The sequence below is a fragment of the Rhinolophus sinicus genome, linkage group LG05, assembly GCF_036562045.2.
Source record: "Rhinolophus sinicus isolate RSC01 linkage group LG05, ASM3656204v1, whole genome shotgun sequence".
Classification (NCBI taxonomy): domain Eukaryota; kingdom Metazoa; phylum Chordata; class Mammalia; order Chiroptera; family Rhinolophidae; genus Rhinolophus; species Rhinolophus sinicus.
In genome coordinates, this window is record NC_133755.1 from 38,755,206 (window position 1) to 38,778,756 (window position 23,551).

The 23,551-nt window shown below is 36.5% G+C and overlaps 1 long non-coding RNA gene across 1 annotated transcript; it reads right to left on the reverse strand.

Annotated features, from left to right (window-relative positions):
• Positions 1-1,422: 1,422 nt before the first annotated feature.
• LOC109438935 (uncharacterized) lies at positions 1,423-23,324 on the reverse strand. Its single transcript, XR_002136442.2, has 3 exons — positions 22,482-23,324; positions 15,328-15,426; positions 1,423-1,996 (listed from the first exon to the last, which is right to left on the reverse strand). It is a non-coding gene; the product is annotated as an uncharacterized LOC109438935 (long non-coding RNA).
• Between the last annotated feature and the right edge of the window lie 227 nt (positions 23,325-23,551).

The following is a 23,551-nucleotide window of genomic DNA, read 5'->3' on the forward strand; positions in this document are numbered from 1 at the left end:
TGTGTCTCTGCGTTCATGTCTCCCTTATGGTTGTTTCTAGGTTCTATGGGTGTCTGTTTCTTTGTGTGTTAGGCAGTTAAATGAATTATTTTTTTTAAAGTTTTGCATTCGAAAAATTTTGAAAGGATTCTTACCCATTACAAAGACTTCTTATCATGAATAAAATTGACTCCCTGAGGTAAATACTTTTGTTCTACAAATCAGGTCTACAGACATTTTATTCAGGAAAAGGGAATAGAACATTTTCAGAATTCAAATGAATTCCAGAGATAAGAAGCTCTGGATTTAATTTAATTTTTCAATTAATTTTTAAATAAATTTATTATTTTTTATAATTCATTTACTTTTTTTATAATAGAGTGAGGAAATAAATACGTTTTGATAAAACAAGGATAAAAATCCACAGAAAAAACGGGGTTATAAAATTTCCAGTCTTACTGTATGATTTATGAACCTAATGTAAAGTGTAAATGTGATCCTATCATTCTCTGTTCACAACACCACAAGGGCTTCCACACACATTTAACTTGTCCTGAGGGCCCTGAATGATCTGGCTCCAGAATACGTTTGGATTCACTTCCTACCTTGTTTCCCTTTCTTTCTGTTCTTTTGCCTCAGAAGCTTTTCTGTGGAGCCTGAAACATGCTGGGATAATTCCATTTGCCAAGAAGACTGATTTTCCTAACAGTCGCATGACTCACCCTTTCTCCTTCATTCCAATCTCTACTTCAATGTCATCGGATCAGGGAGCCTGTCATTCAGCTAAAGAGCAGCATCCCCTGTCATTCTCTATCTCCTTACTTTTTTCTTTCCCAGAGCATCTATTAATATCTGAGCATTGTCTTTGTTTATCTGCTTATTCTCTCTCTCCTTTCTACCAGATTTTCAGCTCCATGAGGACAGGGGCTCTGTCAATAAATGTTGGTTGGATGGAAATTTGTAGCATTAAAAATTAAAGTCTGAGATAATAGCTTTCAATATTCCTTAATGATATAATGAATAGTGGAATGAAGACGCCAAATAATGCTGAAGAGATGTATTCCACCAGTGACTGAGTACATTAGGTTGCCACAGAAATCTCTGTATGTTATTTTGTACTGTGTAAGTGACCCCTTCAAGGGTGAATGTTCTGCTCAGACCTTTTATCCAGTATCTTGGAACTGCCTCTTGTCCTCAAAAATGGATCCTTGGTAGCTATATATAGGAATGCCGTCCAGTAGAAATAAAATGTGCACCACATATGTACTTTAAAATCTTGTAGTTGCTATATTTTTTAAAAGTAAAAAGAATAGGTAAAACTAATGTTAATATTTCATTTATCCCAAGATAATCAAAACACTATCATTTCAACATGTCATCAATATAATGTAAATACAATTATTGAGATATTTTACATTCTTTTTTTATATTGTCTTTAAAATCTGATTTTTACACTTAGCAGCACATCTCAATTCAGATGATAAATTATAACAAAGTAAAATGTACTTCTACCACAATAATACAGTTATATGGAATAGAAAAATACTTTACATTGCTTTAGTTTTAAATTTTTAATTACTAACAATTAAATGAAATGAAAAATTTAGCTCCTCAAACGTGCTAACCACATTTCAAGTGCTCCATAGCCACAGTTGGCCCGTGGCTTCTGGGGGGGACAGTACGGATACAAAGCATGCTGCTCTGCCTCCTGGACATAATTGATTGGAGCAGTAGCAGGCTTCTGACCCCAGCACAGCCAATCAGATTTTCCCTCTCAGGAATTTGAATTTTGAACAGAGACACACACTGTTGGGAGTTTGGCTCTGAGTCATAGTAGTGGCCGAGTTCCAAAGCGAAGGTTGTGAGCAGCTGTTCTCAGGGTTCCCAGAGCTTTCTGGTCTTCTGTCCTTCCAGAGGCCGGGTTGGTGATTCAGTTCTTTGGGTTCCATGTGAGAGCCTGATACATTTCCAGTAAGCTTTTATTTTCCTTTGGGCCAGCTCAAACTGCTTTCTGTTACTTGTAATGACATTAATAAAAAGTAAAATGAACAAAAAAATCTTAAATTTCTTTCAAAGGAAATACATAGAATATAATTATGCAGGAGGGTATACATTTATGCAAAATTGCTTTGACTACTTTAAAAAATTGTAATTGTCCAGGGTGTTATCAACTCTCAACAACATGGAGCAGGGTGTAGATAATTCAAAACAGTAACTCGATACAAACAGAGCATCTATTTGGTTTGGGAATGCATTTATGTGAATTGGGGGTGGGAATGGGAGCAGAGCAGAAACAAGATACAGCTTCCTAATTGTTTTACAGAGGATTTAATCAGCATGAATTCTCCAAGAATGACGTTGATCACACAGCAGGTGCTTGATAAATGCATGTTGATTAATTGACTTAGAATACACCAGCTGTTGGTGAAAAAATGTGATCCACAATCAAACCATTTGACAGAAGAAAGCCAGGATGGCTTTTAAAATTAGTAACAACGTGGAATTCTATATGCAAATAATCCAGAGATGGTATTGCTGTCCTTTGTTTCCTTCCTAGATAAGAACGAGATAATCATACTCTGCTTTGAGAAGAAGGTATTTAGTGTTTAAGGCTGCAAACCTAGGTAAATACATTCTCCAGTCATTTGTTCCTCTCAAATGGGTATATGGAAGGACTTTTGGTTACATATATCTAGATTGTGTGTAGGTGTGTGTGTGTATGTGTATGTGGTGGCAGGGGAAAGGGGGACAGGCGATGGGGGGCGTGTAGTGGCGAGGTGCAATCATAAATGATCTCTCCTGTCCTGGGAAGCTTTGGTTTTTCCTCTTCTTGGCATCAGATATCAGTATCGTAAGTTTACAGGGTAGAAAAACAGAAATAAAAAAATTAGTATTTTAGAATATCACGTTTAAATGGATGGAAGTGAATCTAATTAAGCCTCTAGTATTACTGTCAGTTTACAGAAAGTATCAGACAAAAAACGCACACAGGGATACAATCGGCCAACTCCAGTATATGGAAAATTGTACAGAACCAATGACATGGGTTTGTCAACAAATTATAAATTGTATAATTATACTGTAAATGGCACAATTACATTTGAAGGAGAGTGCCACCTGGTAGAACACTATTTTAGGCTGGGTTTCCCACATACAAACCCGAGGTGGAGAGTTGCATGCAGAAGATTATTGGAGAGATACCTCTGAGGAAATGAGGAAGGTAGGACTGGACAGTGGATAAGCTGATCCCAGTGAGGTTTCAGCTGAGGCTCCAGTAATCCAATGGGGAGTTCTGCAGTAGGGGTAACCTTTCAGAGTTGTACCAAATTGAGGCAAGGGAGCCAGGCTTTGTATTCCTGCCTCAGCCAGGCATTTGATATGGGCTGCCTCCTAGCAGGGGGTATAACTTTAGGAGAAGCAGTTCCTTGCAGCAAGGGGTGTTCCCAGCAAAGGATGCAGCTGTGAGCCAACAGCAATTAATACTTCCAGCAGTTAGAGGATGAGAATGTTCCCTTGATGGAACATAACAGTATCCACTACAATGACGTAAAACAGAATTAAATCCTGAGATTACAGTGACACTTATCTATTATTCAACCTATAATCTGCAAAATAGTGGCTATTATATTTAAAAATTCAAAAATATGACTTTACCTTTAAAAGTTCTGGCATTTTATATCAATTGATTATCTTCAGTTGTATATATTCTGATCCCAGGAAATAAATCATTGTGTTGTATTTACTTGTTAAACATTTTCATTATGTCCAACTTTTCTGGAACCCTGAGTCAGGGGCACTTTCTTCACTTGGCTCTCAGGCTGCCATACTTGTTTGCACACCCCACTGGCCACTCCTTCCTCGTCTTCTCTAATGATTTCTCCTCATCTGTGGCCTTTGAATTTTGGAGTGCTTAGGGCTTAGTCCTCAGACCTCTTCTTTTTCTCTTTTTAAAAATCTTACTTTCATTTCCTAAATGTCCCCATCCGGACGCATGGCTTTAAATATCGTCTATACCTTGATGACTCACAGATGTTTATCTCCAGCCAGGTCCTCTTCCCTGAACTCCAGACTGGTACATTGAGATGCTTACTCAACATGTCTACTCGGGTGTCTACACACATCTCAAACTTAACATGCCTATAATATAACATGTCTAAAAACCAAGCCGATAATTTTTTCCCACTCCATTCCCCGCAAAACTGCGTCCTCCTATAATCTTCAAAAATCTCAGCAAATAACAGCCTCACTCTCCCCATTATTCAAGCCAAAAATCTTGGGACTCATTCTTGAGCATCTTAAACAAAATTTTGGACATTATGTCAATACACTCATGTACAATTCCTTGTGCATCTCTGATAAGGACTTTTTCTTTCTTTTTTTTTCACATAAACACCATGCCTAACAAAATTAACATAATTGTTTAATCTCTTTTAATAAGCAGTCTATGTTCAAATGTCCCTAAAGGTGTCATTTTATAGTTGCCTTGTTCAAATCAGGATTGAAATAAGGGAGAAAGTCAATTAACAAATAAATATAAAATATGTCATGTGGTCATCAATACCGCAGAGCAGGGGGGTAGATAGTACAAAGTAGAAGGGAATCGTTGCTTGGCTATTTAACCCAGAGTGCTCAGAAAAGACCTCTTTGATAAAGTGACATTTGAGCAGAGATTAGAATAATGTGTTTTAAGGAGGACATGACCAAATGTGTCATATGTTACAAATGGGTCATGAAAGGTGAGGACTGAAAATTGATCTTTGACGATGGTAACATGAGGATCACTGGGGACCTTGACTAACACTGCTTTTGTGGCGGGGGGTGGGGTGGGGTGGTGAAAGCTTGATTGGAATGGGTTCAGGAGAGAACAGGGGAGGAAGTGGGATTGGGAAGTATAGACAACTCTGTAAGAGAAGTTTTGCGTATAAGGAAGCTGACAACTGGAGCATTGGCTGGAAGAGACAGAGTCAATGGATGATTCCGCCCCCAAAGTGGGAGCTATTACAGTACAGTTGATACTAATGGGGATGATTCGGGGGGAGAAAACATTGATGATGCAGGAGAGAGCGAGAACAATTACTAGAGAGAGGGACTTGAGTATGGGGACGGGGATGGAATCCAGTGCACAAGTAGCAGGGGTGGCGTTAGGCAGGAGGCCTGACCGGACGTCTACAGTTACAGGACAGAAGGCAGAATATGTGAGCACTAATGCTGGTTGGCCAGGAGATGTGGCTGTAGCTGTGGAAGTTCTCTTCTCAATGAAGGAGGAAGCAAAGTCATCCACAGAGGGAATCAGGAGATGTTGGAGAGCTGAAGAGGGAGGACAAGGAATTAAACGGCGCTCTAGGAAAGTCAGAGAGTAAATGGCCTCGGGAAGGTACTGGGACTGTACTAGAGGCCCGTCTGAGGTTTGGGACAAGGATTCGCAGTGTCTTCTGTGTGGTTGTTTGTTTTTCTCCAGTCACATTTAGTTGCTGGGTGTAACACAGGAAGAGGGTTGGATTTAACTAGGGCTGGAGTTTCCCCATAGTGTACGGTGGAGGGAGAGAGAGAGAGGGGTAAAGGTTTTGATAGTGTATGCAAAAGAATAATTAGAATGATGGACCATGGAATAAAAGCTGGGGAAGTAGAAAAGAGAGAACGTGAGGGGGAGTAATGAGCAGTGAAAAGGTGATGAAGCAGGGCCCGGCCAGGACCCCCATATCACAGGCCTCGCAACATCCTCGCCTCACCTTTCCCTGACCTACCTATAGCTTAACAATAGTTCATCCCCCTGCAGCTTGAGCTCAGAATGTCCCCGTCCCAGTTCCCTGTTTTAGAAAGTCACCCTGAAACTTATGATTACTACCCTTAAGCTTATTGATCACAATCTCTGTGGTCTAGCATTCTTTCCAGGCGACTCCCATCATTGTTCCTGGGTTGCTGACGCCACTGGAGAACCATGTTGCCAAAGGGAAGGCTGCACCACAGACCCAGATCCCAGAATCTTCACGTAGCCTCTGGAGGAACACCCAGATTTTCCTTAACATACCCTAAGCCAGTGTGAGAATATAAAAGCAGTTTTTGAAGGTGTTAACCTGCTGCCTTCTCAGACCACTGGTGCTCTGACAATAAACATTTATACTATAGCCCAACTCCTGTGTCGGTTCATTGGCTGAGCGGAGCAGGCAGCATGAGCCCTGGAGTGGGTTGCCCTCCAGTTTCAATGATAATGGTCTGTAAACTTCAGAAGCATTGTGTAGTTAACAGTATAGAGTGAACTGGAAAAATAGGAGGTGGTGGTAGATATAAAGCAAAAACATGTAGTCACAAAATAAGGGAATGGGAAAATTGGCAGTTTTATGCACTGATAGTGGGAATATAAATTGGTAGCACTCATATGGGGGATAATGTTGAAGTATTTACCAAATGTTAAATGCCTTTCACCTAGCAATTTTTCTTCCTAGAATTCATTTGACAGATATAGTTGCAGTTGGCATAAAACATACCAGGGTGTTCTTTGCAGCATTATTTGTAACAGCAAAAGACCAGAAAAAACCTAAATTTCCATCAATAAGGGACTTAATAAATAAATTGTAACACAACTCTAAAAGCTAATATTAGCAGCCATTTCAAAAGGATGATTTAGAAAATTACCATTTTAAAACTTCAATGTAATTGATTCAAGCAAGGGTCATCAGTGGATGCTAAAATTGAAACAGAGGGTCCTCATAATTCTGATTTGATTTACACTGTAATTTTAAAACAATCTTTTTTTGATTCTTTTCTCTCAGCACCCTTCCCTGACCTGATCTTAGTCTCTCACCTTTGATAATCATTGACCCCTGAGGCTGCAGAACGTAATAGGCTGGCTTGTCACAAGGTTTAAGACCCCTGGCAGGCTACTGGCAGGCTAAAGATAACATCTTAATCTAAGTTACGTTTCAGCTCCTGAACCCTTAAATTAGGATGACCCCCGTGGCTACCTCTCCTTGAAACTGGTTCTGGACACTGGAGCTGACCTTGGAGTTGACTTCAAGACATGAAGAAATGATTTATTACCCTCATCTCACCTCTGACCAACAGCTCCCAACAAGACCCCAGACCCCTAACCCACAATGATTTTGTGATTTTGTGCTCTATAATCTGTAACCTACATGCCATCAGGCAGTCAGGTCTTTTAGACCATGAACTTGTCCATCTCCAAACTGGTCAATTTTAATAAACTTCATTCCTTTCTTTACTGCAAACTTCTGCTCATGCAATTTTTGGCCAGAGTGCGCCGGCAGACGAATTTAATTGGGCTTTGGTAACAAAACCACTAGGTGAAAGGTGGTTGGGAAACAGGATATTCACATTGTCTCAAAGAAATCACCCCACAGCTTATTTATTAATTATAAAGGGGAGAACACCTTTGCATTGGAGAAATCTAGCCAACACCACTTGAACCAAATGATCATTAGCATCATCAACAATGAGACAAAGTGGCATTATGGGTCTTCTGATGTGAATGTGATGAGAAGCGCATGCTTTTCCTATGATATTCGTACAAAAGAAGTTTAACCTGAATCTAACCACGAAGCAATTAGATAAATCCAAAATGTGGGACATTTGACTAAGCAATTGCCTGGACTCTTCAAAAATGTCAATGCCATGAAAGACAAAAAATAAAGTAAAATAAAATATAAGCAAGAAACAATAAAGGAAACTAAAGAGATATTTCTATTACATGTTAACAAGTGAGCCTTGATTGAATTCTGCATAGAAAAAAAAGCTATAAAGGGCATTTTGGGGAATACCTGGGGAAATTTAGATATGGGTTATGTCATAGGTATTCTGGAATTGACATTAGATTTCTTGAGTCCAATAACAGGATTGTGGTTTTGTAAGAAAATGTCCCTGTTCTAGGAGAAACATGCAAGTGGTGAATTGTCATGCTGCCTGCAATGTGCTTCAAATGAGTCAGCAAAAACAAAGCAATAAAGCAAATGTGGCAAATCTTAACCATTCATGAATCTAGATAAAAGGCCTTCAAGCATTTCTTCATACCATTCTTTCAACTTTTTCTGTAGCCTTGACAATTTCTGATTGTTATGTCATTGTCATTGGAACCAAGATTTTCAGCATAAGGGAGAAGAGATGGAAATATAAACTCAAACAAGCAAGTAAAATCTGTAATATTAAATTTGAACAGTTTTTTTTAAAAATAAAACATGTAGAGCCCCTGGGGAGAGGGAAATGAAATCCTAGTACATAATTTTCCTTAAAAAAGTAATCAACAATATTTACATAGTTATAATATGTCAATGATTGTTAGTGATTTTCAACTTTTAGAAGAAGCCGATGAAGAAAATGGGTAAAACAAATATAGTTACTAGAGAAAATATAAATGCCAACCTTTATAATGTGAAAATAAAGATATAAGCACAGAAAGCAGGAGGAAGATGGAGAAGAGTTGGGAGAACTTATCTTCTCACCTCATACAGTGATTTACCAAGTAAATCAAGAAAAAGCATTGTTTAGAATTAGGGAAGTAGCCATTAGAAAGCCTTGAAACAGAAACAATTAAAAGTGGTTTCTTCTGGAAAATCAAATTAGGGGTGGGGCAGTAGATGACCTACTATATTATTATTTTTTTCATGTGAGTGATTATTGTGATAAAATGTTTTAAAATAAGGAAATTTTAATAAGGCAAAGGGAATGACTTACAATTCATAATGCCTCTACCAGCAAAATAGAAACCTGGTGTTTAAATTACATCACAGTAATTCCAGGGTGGGATTGATTATTAGAAGATCTATCAGCTTGAACAGTAGAGGAGACTGATGTAGAGCGGGAGGGGAGAGGAGGGAAGGAGGAGAGGGGAAGAAGAGGGCGAGGAAAATAAGCTTATTGAAATATAAGGTTTGGCTGTCAGAATAATTTTGAGAATTGTACGGTGTATTAATCATTTTATTCTCTATCCAGTAGTGTCCCAGGAACTAGGAAATTGAGCCAAAGCTCTGGAGAAAGAAAGATGTCTATTAATTTAGAAAAGAGTAAAATCCCTGGATCTCTGACTATGTGACATGCAGAAAGCAGTACGGCTCTGCATGTGGAGGTAGCAGGGCATACTGCTCTCCTCTCAGCAGACTGGACACCCAGGCTGGACAGGTACCAAGAAGGATCCTGCTGGCCAGCACGGGAATCCTTGCAGAAGCACATGCATTACCTGGTGAATTCTCAGAGAGAGATGAGGTCTTGCATGGCTGTGGGTGTAGGCTAAGCTAGAAAAATACTGTCTTTTCAATGTTATTACGTATAACCCATGGTAGCCACAGCCTGGTGTGGCCTATAAAAACATGATAAGCACAGCTGATTTTACAGCAAAATGCTTTAAGGGAGACTAACTATTATAATATGAGTAAAGATACATCAAAATATGGACGCATAGGTGCTATAATGGTAAGTTCCAGGTATAATCCAACAATAAAAGGGAGTTTTGAATGGACAGAGACTCAAGGAGAAGCCTTTCTGGTTGCAGCGTCATGGGGATAACATGGATTATCCTATTGTTCCTTAGTATCTGTTGCCCTATGAAAGGAGTATGTCTACCACCCCACTACCATCAAGGTTAGCCACATGACCTGCTTTAGCCTATGGAATATATGCCCCACATACGAGCAGAAGCTTTAGGAGACAACCTGTGATTCAGCCATGTCTCACATAAAGGCTGTCCTTTCTGCCTACATCCTGGAATGAGTAATAAACCTTTGTTGTAAGTCCCTGGGATTTGGGCGGTTGTTTATCCCACAACATAACCTAGTGAAAGCTAACTAATATATAGTAGAGCATAATGTGCAAACCTTTTGTACTAGCACTTAGAAAAACGAATTGAATTATAAACACACATAATTTTAAATGCATATTTAAACTCCTTTATGACCTCTAAATTAAGGGGATATAAAAACAAAGTGTAAGGGCTTGAAATGATGCTGCAGCTATACGCATAAATAGCAATAAGAAAAAAAAAGAAATATAATAAAGTAACCTAAAAAAAATCTAGAAAAGGAAATGGGTGATATCTTAAAGGCAAGACAGAAAAAGGGAAATATTAAAAACAAAAGCAGAAATGAACAAAATGAGTAATAGAAAAGCAGAACACTAAACAAACATACCCAATGACTATATCTATTTATTTAAAAATTGTTTCTAGAATGTAGCCCCTCTGTTTTGTGGTCCCTCTCTCTTAATTTACCAGCTCTCATGGGTTTGCTGTTCACTTGGAGAAAATGACTACATTTTTGATACATTAATAAATAACATTTAGTAACAACAAATCAAGGTTATATACAGAACCTATTTAAATTCTGAACAAATGCTTACGCTTCCTTTTAAAATAGAACAATATTATTCTCCATCAGAAACTACATCTTGACCACAACCTTGTCATGATCTAGGTCAGTGTTTTTCAGTTGAGGGTTGCCACCTACTACCCTGTTTCCCCGAAAATAAGACCTAGCCGGACAATCAGCTCTAATGCATCTTTTGGAGCAAAAAAAAGAATTAATTATATTATATTACATTATATATTATATTACATTGCATTACATTACATTACATTATATAAGACCCGGTCTTATATTAATGTTTCCTCCAAAAGACATGTTAGAGCTGAGAATAGAACTGAAAATCTCAGAGTGTAATACATGTAGTAAAAATAAGTACTGTTTCATGAAATGTTAGTTTGGTTTTACGTGTGTGTCTTAGGTTGAAATCAAAATGTATATCTTAACTGTAGGTGGGCTGGAGTGAAAAAAAATTGAAAGTCACTGATTTAGGACCATGGAAAGTAATGTTCAAAATACTTCACAACTGGTAAAGCTTGGGCATAGCAGTCAGAACTAAAGCTGTTTGCAGTTTGGGGACAGAGCTCCAGGGAACTCTGCAATGACAGGAGTGACCCCTTTTGTTACTGGATTGAGAGTCCCAAGGGAGCCTAAGGATGGCAGAGGCAGCAGAGGGCTTGGGGCAGTGGCTTTATGGGTATATTAGTTTTCTATTGCTGCAGTAACAAATTGCCACAAACACAGTGTCTTCAAATAACACAAATCTATTATCTTACAGTTCTGTTGGACAGAAATCAGGCGGTCTCACTGACCTGAAATCAAGGCGCTGACACAGCTCTATGCCTTTCTGAAGGCTCTGAGGGAGAATCTGTTTCCCTGTCTTTTTCAGCTTCTTGAGACTGCCCACATCCCTTGACTCGTGGTCCCCTTCCTCTGTCTTCAAAGCCATCGACATTACATCTCCCTTTCGCTCTCCTTTCATTGTCACGTCTTCCTCTGATCACAGCTGGGAAAAAGTCTACTTTTAAAGATCCATGTGATTCGAGGCCCTTGGATATTCCAGAATAATCTACTCATTTCGATATCCTTAATCACACCTGCAAAGTTCTTTCTGCCATGTAAGATAACACTTCTACAGGTTCTACAGGTGCAGAGAATGGACATCTTTGGGGACCATTATTCTGCCTACCACAATGGGTTTGGAAATGTTTTGTTATTTGAGCAAACAGCACAGCGAAACCTGTGCAGGCTGTCTAAGCGGAACTGAACACAGGGTGTTTGTAAAATGATCCACTTGGAGGCTCTGTGTAGTACTCGGTGAATGTGTCTTGAATGTTCACCCTATAACCTCCAAGAGAAGGGGAAATTTTACGGTACACAAACCAATATAACTTAATCCACTGCTCTTTACCTCTCTAGTATTTTCCTAGGAAATGGGTTGACTACTTTAGATCCAGGAGACCTGGAAGAGAGTTGTGCACAAACTTAAGAAAAGTATCTGACAGAAACACTCTCCCTTTTATCACGTGTGAAAAATTTAATGCATATATATATATAAATATACATAAATTTATTTTTATACTAATTTTCATTACTTATACAGTATGCATTTTATGATGATAGCAAGTGATAGCTTAAAAAACACTAAGGTCCAGAAATCCATTCTGACTTTTGTAATTCTAAAATATTTCATAATTCCAAAAGCCTCTAGAACAGCATTTTAGAGTGGTACGCTACAAAACGTAGTCTTGAGCTTAGGATTTTTACACACACACACACACACACACACACACACACACACACACACAAGGAGCGATGTTCATTTTAAAAGCTAATATTGTTAAGTTCAAAAGATTTCTAAAATTCAAATCTTATGTATTTTTTTTATAGAGTAGAACTTTCAAAACAGTTTCTGAAATTTCTGCATGTTTACCCATTGAGTATTCATCCTGTTCAGCATTGCTCACTGAGTTTTTATGCCAGCTAACAAAATAGGAATTAACTCAGTCCTGAGTCATATAAGCCACAAAACCCCAATGAACTCTAACAAAGCATTTTGTGAATCAGAGTGAGGATGGAAGGAATACAAAGAAGTTAAAAAAAATTACACATCAGGTATCAACTGATGGTAATATGAGCCTTTTACAAATGCTAGTGGATATGCCAGGGTGGAATACGAGAGGAAGCTAATTTTGGAACATAACTCTATCATGCTGTTTCACTCAGTTGTCTAAAGGCATTGAAGGATGGTAATTTATGTAGTTTGTATTTTTGGTGACTCCTTTTTTTCTTCCATTGTAAGGAATTTACATATAACTAGTTAGATTTTTTTTTCTACTTACGAAATTCATTGGCTCTTGCTACTCAGACAAAAGGAAAGGTTTTTATTGTTGTTCCATCTCCACCCTCAATTTTAAAGAAAGGTATTTTCTAATTGGAAAGATGGAATCCTTTTCAAAATCCATGCTGGACTTTCATCAAGTTAATTATTCATGTGTCTGCTCCTGGACCTGTTCTGCCCTGCCCATTCTTTCCCTTTCTCAACTATCCTGGCTCCCTATCTTGGTCTTGTGCTGCATCTTAATATGCTTCAACAGCAAGATTTCTTAAGAAATGATTGCAATGAAAGTGATTAGTGCTACACACTTATCCAGTCCATTCAGAAGTAATTTTCTATCAAATGTAATTGATCAAAAATGATTACCATTACCTAATTGATAATATGATTGTGCCAGTTATTTCACTGTTGGCACAATGCCACACTCCCCCTTCTGTGCTCTAATTGGAGGGGCTGGAAGACTGTAACTCCGTGCTCCAGAATCCTTTACCAATAGGCTTCTGGTCAGGTTTGGTCAAGGGGAATCACTGGGGGAGAAAAGAAGCCATTCTAATCTGGTATCAGTGGTAACAGTGTCTCAATGGCAGACTGGGCACTGGCCACATAGTGCCCCTTCTGTGAAGGTTCAGTTCCTCCACTGGCCACACAGTAACCACCGACAGCAAATGTAGCTGGTGGGCTACAGCCTAAGAGTGATGGTAGCAGCTTTCTCATCTCTTTTCTCTCCCTTCCTCCTCCAGTCCTTTCAACACCTTTGTAACCATTTCCCAGAATTAATCCCTTTCAGTTTAAACTATGTCCAGTGGTTTCTGTTTTCTTGACTGGGCTGATTGGATTGATTATAGACAAATTATTTCCTAAACTACCAGAGCTTTGGGAAATCAAGATGTTTATAAGTGAAAATGGTGTAACATTTCTCTGGAAACCACTCCTCCCCACAAACTGCTACCAGGAGTTTGACGCAGTTGTTAGTCCTAACTAAGCACATAAGGCTCCACCCAAATGCAATGAAGTAAGGAGTTTGACTGAGTCCTATTTCAGGGCTACAAATGTGATACCCAGTGTGTAGTTTGGACACCCTGAAAAGTGGTTTTGGGCAGCAACAGTCCTTGGCCTATGGGCGATACAAATACTTTATCTAGGTTTATCTGCTGTTCAGGGATTCTCCTGGCTCAGGCTCCAGTACGTCCTTGAAAATTCATTGAGAATATTCAGTAGTTTGCAAGCGGGTAAAGAAGTGGGTCAGGCAATAGAAGGTTTAGGCACCTAACCAAAGGTAGAAAGGTGGTTTAGCTGCTGTCCTTCCTAGTTCTTCACCTGTTTGACAAATTGTCCAATAGGATTCTCAAAGGCTACTTCCAGCCTTTGTTTCACAGGTCAGGGGTTTGGGATGGAAAACTCCAAAGGGAATGGTGTTAATTAGGGGTAACTTTTCTGTAGATGGTTAATGTCATATTGGAGAGGGTTCCTGTGGCTGCCACTACTTCTGGGCTCCTCAAATTCTCCACTTCAGGACCAAATGATGCATTTATCTGGGCAAGTTTTTATTTAGTGTCTGTCTCGGCTTGAGGTCTGTTTTTACCCATCACTATACATTCAGGGCATATCTATATACATATATACACATATATATACATATATATATTCTTTCATTCAGTCTTTCACTCATTCAATTAATATTAAATGTCTATTTTATTACCAACACACCAACATAACAATGACCTCTTCAAAAGCTTCAGGAGTTACCAGCAAAAAATTTTCAACACTCTTAAAGTGACTTTTCCTCTAACAAAATCTTCCCTGTGCACCCCTGAGTTTAAGCAAAAGTTGTTATTTCTAAATTGATTTGCAGATATTCTGGAGTGTGATTTGCCTAAATTGTCCTAACTCTGCTGGCAAGAGCCCTCCGTCTACATGTGATAGCCCAGTGCTCTCAACACCAGTGAGTCTCAAACTTTAATGACGTACATGTATGAAATGAGTAGGTATTACTTTTGATTATGAAAATAGACAACAAAAGAAACTTCCAGTTTGGGGAGAGGAATGTAAAATACTTTAAAGAGTTTAGCAAGATGCTTGGAAATAAGAGTTTAGCAAAACGCTTGGAAATTCAGTAAATATATAAAACTGAAACAACATTCAAATGTACCAACAATGCTCAGTTTGAAATATATAATTAAAAAGGAAGCTTAACTTAAAATAGCAGCAGACATGAATATATGTTAATGACCTTAATGAAACTATCTTGCCAATATGAAGAAAACTAGAAGATTTTCCTGAAAGATAGTAAGTACAAGAAAAGCGGTACCATATTTTATAAGACTAATATTTTAATGTCATTCTCTCATCAATTAATTTACTTAAAGCAATTAGGCAAAATCCCAATACAAATACGTTAGAAGAACTTGAGAAAATAATTTTGAAATTTATCTGAAAGAATAAACAGGTGAAAATAGCTAATATCTATAGCCATAATAAAAAATGATCTTATATTACATTAATTTTTAAAATGATATAATCACAGAAAAATAAAAAGGATTGTCTCATGTTTTATGTTATTTCTTGAGTTCGTATTATTTTGTTAGCAAAATGTTTTCCTAAGAAACAATGCAAACTTAAATTTTATATCATAAACTGTGAGTTGGTGGGGATCAAGGTAATAAGGCTATATTTAATCAAGATGTTAGACTAATCTCAGTTACTGACCTGAATGAAGTGTAGCATCTCATTTCTGCTCCTTCCTGAAGCATTCTGAGTCATCTCTTTCACCTCTATTAGAATGGCCTCCATCACCAGACTCAGCATCTTTATAGAAAATTGAGTTTTTTTAAGTATCCAGTCAGTCCAATATTTCAATGTTTTCAATATCTGGATTCCAGCCACATATAATTTCATTTAAAATTAGCTTTTGGCTTTTATATTTAGGCAGCTACCATTATTTTCAACTACTGAAGATTATAACTTGAATGATTGTATTAAATGATGAAGTTTAGCTTCAAATGAGTGGTTGTTCCAACCTTTCTAAAAATTAGTGCTTATCAATTTGTTAATCAAACAATAATTCACTGAAATTATTCCTTGATCCTATTAGGTCATTTGAAACCATAAAACTTTTCAAGCATACATTCAAATTGCTCATAAAGAAATACAAGAAGCAACACATGCAGTATTGTTACAATAATACAACCTCTAAATCTTAAAATTTTCATAATAATGGAGCTGATGTGGACACTACATGTAAAACTGGTATATAATGAAGTACGTACTTTTAGCAATGTTTAAAGTGTAATTACAGTAATGGATTCAGTAAAATGGCTCCATCTTTGAAAAGCAGTTCAATAATATAGCTGCAATTTCCATACTTAGATGTCAATTCTATTCTTATGTTTTCATTACAATTTTTTTTGGAAACTCTTCTTGATCATCTTTTACCCATGACTGTTTTGATATCTATCACTATACATGGCAAAATGTTCATGTCCAATAATTAAACCAAATTATTGCTGGTTTAATTGGATGGAGAGATTAAACATTTACTCTGCAAAGATCAATATATTTCTGCAAAATCATCAAAATCCAGTTTGAATATATGTAAAATAAACCCATTCCCAAGTTAAATTCTTAATGAGTAACGTGTATGATTCTCTATAATGAAAACTGCAATTCTTACTGAGAGATCTAAATAGAGGCTTAAATAAATGGGGAAAACATCATGTTCTTTCATGGGAAAAAGAAATATAAGGATCTTTTTTCTTTTGAAATATAAGGATCTTGATGTTTCTCAAATTAACTTATAGCTTTGATGCCATTCTAATTAAAACATTATTTTTGGAGGCCTTAAGAATAGTAAAATGCATAGGAAAAAACAAAAAATATAAAAGATATTTAATCTGATAATAAAATACATCAGATAAGCTACGTTACTATTAGATAACTAAATATATTACTATAGTTTAAAAGAAAGCCTTTGACTGATCGTCCGTCCCCCCACTGCCCCCTATACTAATAAGAAACCAAGTTCCTTAAGACCTCTGGGCCATGTGAAGTTTGGTCTTGGTAGGTGTCGATTTCTTTTCCTTTTTCTTTTTTCCTGTGATCTGCCACCTGGTGGCCTGAACCATCAACTACGTTTTCACTGTGGCAAGATGCCTAGGGTTGGCTGTTGTTTTCTCCTTTAGTTTACACTTCTGCTGACTAGCCAAGGAATTAGAGGTGAGTGACAGGGTCAAAGGGCACTAAATGACATCCTCCAATCTTACTTAAAAGCACTCCTATATAAAATGACATGATGTCTGGGTTTGGCAAAAATGTTGACAACTGGTTGAAGCACGGTGCTTCTTTTGTGTATGTTTGCAAATCTGTATAATAAGAGGTTAAAAATAGAAAAAAAACATTGCTCTCAAAATTATAAATGGTCAATTAGTATATGAAAGAATCCTCAATCTCATTAACAATTAAACATAGGCAAACTACTAGGCAAACTACAATGACTAAATATTTTTTACGCTTCAGTTGAAAAAAAGCACTAAAACGCTAATGGTTTTTAGTGCTGAAAAGGTGTGGAAAAATAAACACATAATCTTTTGGTGAGAATTAATACTGTCTTTTGGAGAGCAACTTGGTAACACTGATGGAAAATTTTATTGTTCTAAAAATGTTTCATATCCTTAAACTCAGAATTCCACTTCTGTTTTAGGAAACTACTCAGGCAAGAATGCAAAAATACATGCATACTGGTATTTATTGTAGCATTGTTTAAAAGGGCAAAAAATTGGAAATGAGCATGACTAATACATTCATTAAATAAAGGAACATCTGTATAATGAAATACCATGCATCAATCTAAAAAAACCAATTTTTTTTGTATTAATATTGAAAGATATCCTTGGAAAATGAGGTAAAAACAAGTTGTAGAAATAGGAATGGCCTCATTTTGGTTAAACATAATATATGCTAATATGTGCATTAAAAAAATCTGAAGGTAAATAACCACACCATTCGCAGTTTTTTTTAGGTGGTAGGAAAAAAGAAGACTTTTACTTTGTTGCGTAGTTCTATGATGTTTGAGTTTTCCTCGATGTACACATATTAGTTTTCCAACAGAGAAAGCAATAAAGATAAATTTTAAAAATGAATAAATAAAAGAGTGGTTCCCTGCCTTCCTTAAAAAATGTTCCATTATTAAGCCCAATTTCCTACTGCCTCCCACATCAGGATGCTTCCCAATCAGGATGCTTCCATCTCTTCTGAAGGTGGAAGAAGCTTTTGTCATCCTTTTTTGTTAGAGAGTCTTGATCTCAATGTCCTGGGCTCCAAATATGAATCTTGAAATTTTCTTTACATTTCTCCCAGAATATTCTAAAAGGGACTAGAGCAAATAGGACCTTCACTGACTTCCTTACCATGTCAGAAGCCCAAACTACCAAATTTATCAAGCCCACACTAGTGGCCTCCACAGCGGGTACACAAGATACTCACGGGTACTCAGGGAAAAAGAATTAGATTTTTAACCTATATATTTTTACATTACCCTTTGTTAATTTCAATTTTTTTCAAGTTTAAAAAAATATGTATTATACAACTGTTTATATTAATATATATGTATGTACATGTATGTAATTCATTAGTAAATATATATTCACACATTAAGGGGAATAGTAAATAATTTTTTATTGATTAAGTATTTGGTCATAAAATTTAAAGTATTTGGTCAAAAAAATTAAGCCATTAATGTAGGCTACAGATGCTTTTAAGAGAACTAAAAGCAGATCTAAGTCAGGTATAAACATATTCTATAAATTAGTCATCCTTCCCAAAGTCACAATACAGTAGTTAAAAGGAAAAAAAGATCACACAGGAAAACAGGTGAGAAAACCTAATGGAAGAATGGAAGACAAATGCAAGAATCATCTCAGTAGGTAATAAAAGGTAGACAGGAAGAGAAGAAAGTAAAACAGGAAAATTATCTACACATACATAAACAAAACAATGAAAACAGACATAATGAATAAAGAAAGAGAGGTGAAATAAAAAGAAATAATTCACAAAAAAGGCCCTGAATATTTAGAGATCAAGTGAAAGTAAGCAAACAGTCATACAGTCGGAATTGCAAATACCATGTCCAGAGTTCTTTATTTCAGTGTCTATCTAGCATAGCGCTTGGTATATAGGAAGCACTCAATGAATAAAGAAAGGTTTTTAAGCTATGCTATTTTAGATCAAATGACTGTGTTTAGCCACAATTTGAAAAGTCATTGTATTTTTGTTATTTATTTGCTGCTATTTTAAATCAAGCTGCTGAATGTTTTATAGATTATGAGGAATAAAAAACAACAGACATTCAAAAGAAAATGGAAATGTGATGCTACATCTGCAAATGCAATAAAAATCTAAAAATTCATTGGAGAACTTGAAGATATGGCAGGTAATTATTTATTTGCCAGCCCACAGAAACCTCCTCAATCCCTGTGCTGTTATATAAACCAAATGATCAAGTAAGAATATTTGCAAGGAACCTATAATTTAGAACTTCTAAAAAGACTTGCTATAGCCAGAATAAAAGCAATTTATAGGATTAAAGGAATGACCTTTTTTCTCTCTTTACTTGAAAGCTGAATTCATACCATTTGGAGTAGCAATTAGGTCGTTCATCAGCGATGTTTTATATGTTGTATAAACTACAAATGATAATGACACTTCTATTGAATTGGTATTTTTATGCCTGTTGCTAATAATAACTTTAAGCCATCTAATCGAGAATGCAAGCATGTTTTGTTCAAGTTAAAAAAAATATCTGCTCTACCAGTAGTCACACCTTTACTCTCTCTCCCAGGGGCAGAAAAGAGAAATGGATTCTTTTTAGGCAAATATGAGGCACTATATACTGAAATCATCATTCACATATTCATGAAATATTCATTACGGGGCTCTTAACGCCAAACATTGTGTTGAAATTGGAAATACATCTGTGAAATTAAAAAGTCTGCTTCCTGGGGAACTCACAATCATTTCTCTATTCCTCCTCTGATTAAATCAACAATCTCCAAATTATCTGAGATTTATCTGTCCGTGGGTATGGATATATAGACTCATGGAAGTAAAACACTAATAAAAAGGATAAGAATTACTTAGCATTTAACCATGATTACTGCAGAATGCACAATGCTTTCTCTTAAAAAAAAAGACTATAGGTACAATTGTCTAAAAACTGCATACTGTGTGATTTAGTAATTCCACTTTTAGGAATGGTAAAGACCAGGTGCAAAGATTTAGTTACAAGGATGGTTACTATAGAATTCTTTTTTAAACAGTACAAGAAACAGCCTAGATCAATACAGCCTTATTTAAATAAATTGTGCTATGCTCACACAACGTAAAAGTAGGTACTATAGACTGAATTATTTGCATGCCCCCAAAATTCCTACGTTGAAATCCTAACCCACAATGTGATGGTCTTAGGAAGTGGAGCCTTTGGTAGGTAATTATGTCATGTGGGTGGAGCCCTCATAAAATGGGATTAGTGCCCCTATAAAAGAGACCCTGGAAACTCCTTTACCTCTTTGACCTGTGAGGACACAGAGAGAAGATGGCTGTCTTTCAACCAGAAAGAGGGCTCTCACCAGACACTGAATCTGCTGACTCCCTGACCTTGGATTTCCCAGTCTCCAGAACTGTGAAAAATAAATTTTTTTATAAGATACCTAGTACATGGTACTCTGTCATAGCAGCCTGAGCTAAGACACGAGGTAGCATTAAAAAGGATCATGTAGAAATGTTTTTAGTGACATGGAAAAATGTCTGTGATGTATTTTAAAGTGTAAATGGGAAGTTACCTTGTTGATTAAGTATCAAGTAAAGGGAAGTACAAGCCCTAAGTTTGCTTTGATCCTGGGGAAAAAACTTGACCTTATAGTCTCCGTTTTCCCATCTGTTATGGGCTGATGTGTCCCCCCAAATTCGTATGTTGTAGTCCTAACCTCCAGTACCTAAGAGTTTGACTATATTTGGAGATAAGGCCTTTAAAGGGGTAATTAAGTTAAAATGAAGTCCTTAGAGTGGGCCCTAATCCAATATGACTATTGTAAGGAAGGAAAAAAACTTTTCTCTACCCTCTTAAGTCTAGTACCTGGATCTTGTGAATTAAACTGACAAAGGACAGATTAATAGGAGAGAAGGCATACAATTTTATTAATATTAAAATTTTTATGTGTGTGGGGGACTTCACAAAAATGAAGTGAAAAAATCAAAGAGCAAATAGTTGGGGGCTTACATATCATTTTAACAAAGGGTGATAAATTGTGGAGAAGTGACTAGACAAAGGAATGGGGATTTGGACTCCTAGGGCTGATAAATTGTGTGAATGACTAGGAAATATATGGGGAGGGTTAAGATACTGCTAACAGAAGATAAGGATTATTTTAGTAAGATCTGTTCATACAGACTCATCTCAGCATTGACTCCTCATCTCTAGTAATAAGAGTGCCCTCCTCTCCTCTCCTCTTTCTGGTATAGGGACAGTACCTTTCTACAGGAAATTTATGCTCTGCTTTTATGCAGATGGGGGAGAGCAGAGAGCTCTTCCTGTGGCTGCTTGTGTCTCAGCTGCCTTCAGCTCAAAACAATCAATATACCAAAATGGCATATTTGGGGGTATCATAATCTGATCTTCAACTGATGTCTTTACAAGAAGAAATTTGGATACAGAAGATCATGTGGACACAGCACATAGGTGGCATCTAGAAGCCAACGTGGCCTTGGAAGAAACCAAACATGCTGACACCTTGATCTCAGACTTCTCACAGTCTCCAGAACTGTGAGAAAATAAAAATTCTGTTGTTTAAGCCACCCAGCCTATGGTACTTTGTTATAGGTCCTAGCAAACTAATACACCACCTATAGGATGGGGAAAATCTTAATGACATCTTTACTTAGCTCTTAAGGTTGCACTGAGTCAACCAGATGTAAATCCCTTTGTAAACTATAAAGCACTACACAAATGTGAGTAGTTGTTATTTACATGGTCCCTGAAAAACCTGGAGGAATGCAGCCATCTTATTAAGACTGAACATTTTAAACTTTTAGTAAGGCTCAGTTCCCAGACAGAGGATGGGGAAAAGCAGTTTCAGTAGTTATGCAGTAAGGAACATAAATGGCTTGCCAGTAAAGGGAAAGGCAAAATAGAGAGAATGGTTTCTTATACCCACACTGCAAGTTGTTAAAAAAGAAACAAAACACCTAGATTACATACAATAGTAATAGTTAATATGTATTGAGCATTTACTACCAAGCACAGTCCCGAGTACCTTTTATATGTGTTCTCTGAATAGAACTCTTATCAACCCTATGGTAAAAGTACTCTCTCTCTCTCTCTCTCTCTCTCTCTCTCTCTCTCTCTGTGTAGGGGGTCTATTTCAGTTTCTTCTTTTACAATACATATATGCTCAATATGAAAATTTGTTCACATGATAAATAGCAATAAAATTGCTATTGATATTTCATTGCTTTTGATAAAAAGCAATAAAATTGCCAAAATGAGAAGTTGTGATTTTTTAAAAGATGACTATGTTTGCACTACTGGGAAACATGAAAAACACTACCTGACTGAACGAAGTGACCTATGGTAAACTATACAACACACACCCACTTCATCTTCTTACGCTTACTCCAATATACCGACCCAAGAGCTTGTGCACTATTCTTTTGAGTTTGTGTTTATTTCATAAGTATATTGAGTATGCATATTAAACCCGCATAAGCATCCTGATTATAAGAATCCAAAGTACTGAGTAAAAAGAAAAGCCTTAAGTTTTGAGGAGAAATTTGAAATAATAAAATATTTTGAAATACATGACAGAACTTACAGCAAATCCACACTGCTCACGTTCACGAACAACACTGAGAAAATAAGTGAAAAGAGAGTGTGTGCATCCCAGTTATCATCTGTGTCTAGTGGAATTGGAAAACACTTGGAAAACACTGAACATAAAGACTCTAATGCCAAGTAACGCTGAATACAGTTGAATAGCACTTTGTGGCCTCTAGCCTCATTATAAACCATACAAGCAACTGCTTTTTTACGAAAAGAGGAAAGTCTCAGAACAAAAGTGGGATTTCCATTTTATGCTGACTTAGTAAACAGAATAATAAACAAGAGTAATTCAACTCTGCTATCACATTATTTTAGCCTAGGAATGATGATGTCCTTCTTTTTACCTCTTCAAAAACTGTAACACTTTACCACACCCATTTTCAGCAAATGGTGTTTGAGGCACGGTTACACAATAAAAAAATACTTGTTACCTCCCATTTAAAGTCTATATGGAAAATATGAAACTTCTATGTGGCAAAAGCCATAGTTAACTAAATTAAAAGACAAATAACAAACATGACATTGCAACATGCAACAAAGGGTTAAAATTCTTATAATGTGTAAAAAACTCTTACAAATCATTAAGAAAAAAAGAAGAACATGCTAATAAGAAACGGTCAAAGTATATGAAAAGTTAATACAGGAAGAAACACAAAGACTAATCAACATGAAAGTGCTCAACTTCAAATTTAAAAATGCAAATTAAAGTTATGCATAATTTTTAACCTGGCAAAGATGGCAAAGATGTTTTTCAAAAAGAATTTAAAAAATAGGTTCAGTAATCCTCCCTTTGGAAATTTATTCAAAGGAAATGAGACTGATATTCAAAACTGTATGTGCAAATATGTCCGTTATATAATTGGTAATGAGTTTAAAAACTGCAGTCATTAAATCTAGCAATTGAGAATTGGTCAAATAAATCAAGGTATATATATATATATATATATATATATATATATATATATCGATATATCTATAGACTCTCTCTCTATATATATATTTATACAATAAATGTTTTATATATATATACACACACACTTTCATTTAGCCATTCTACCGGAA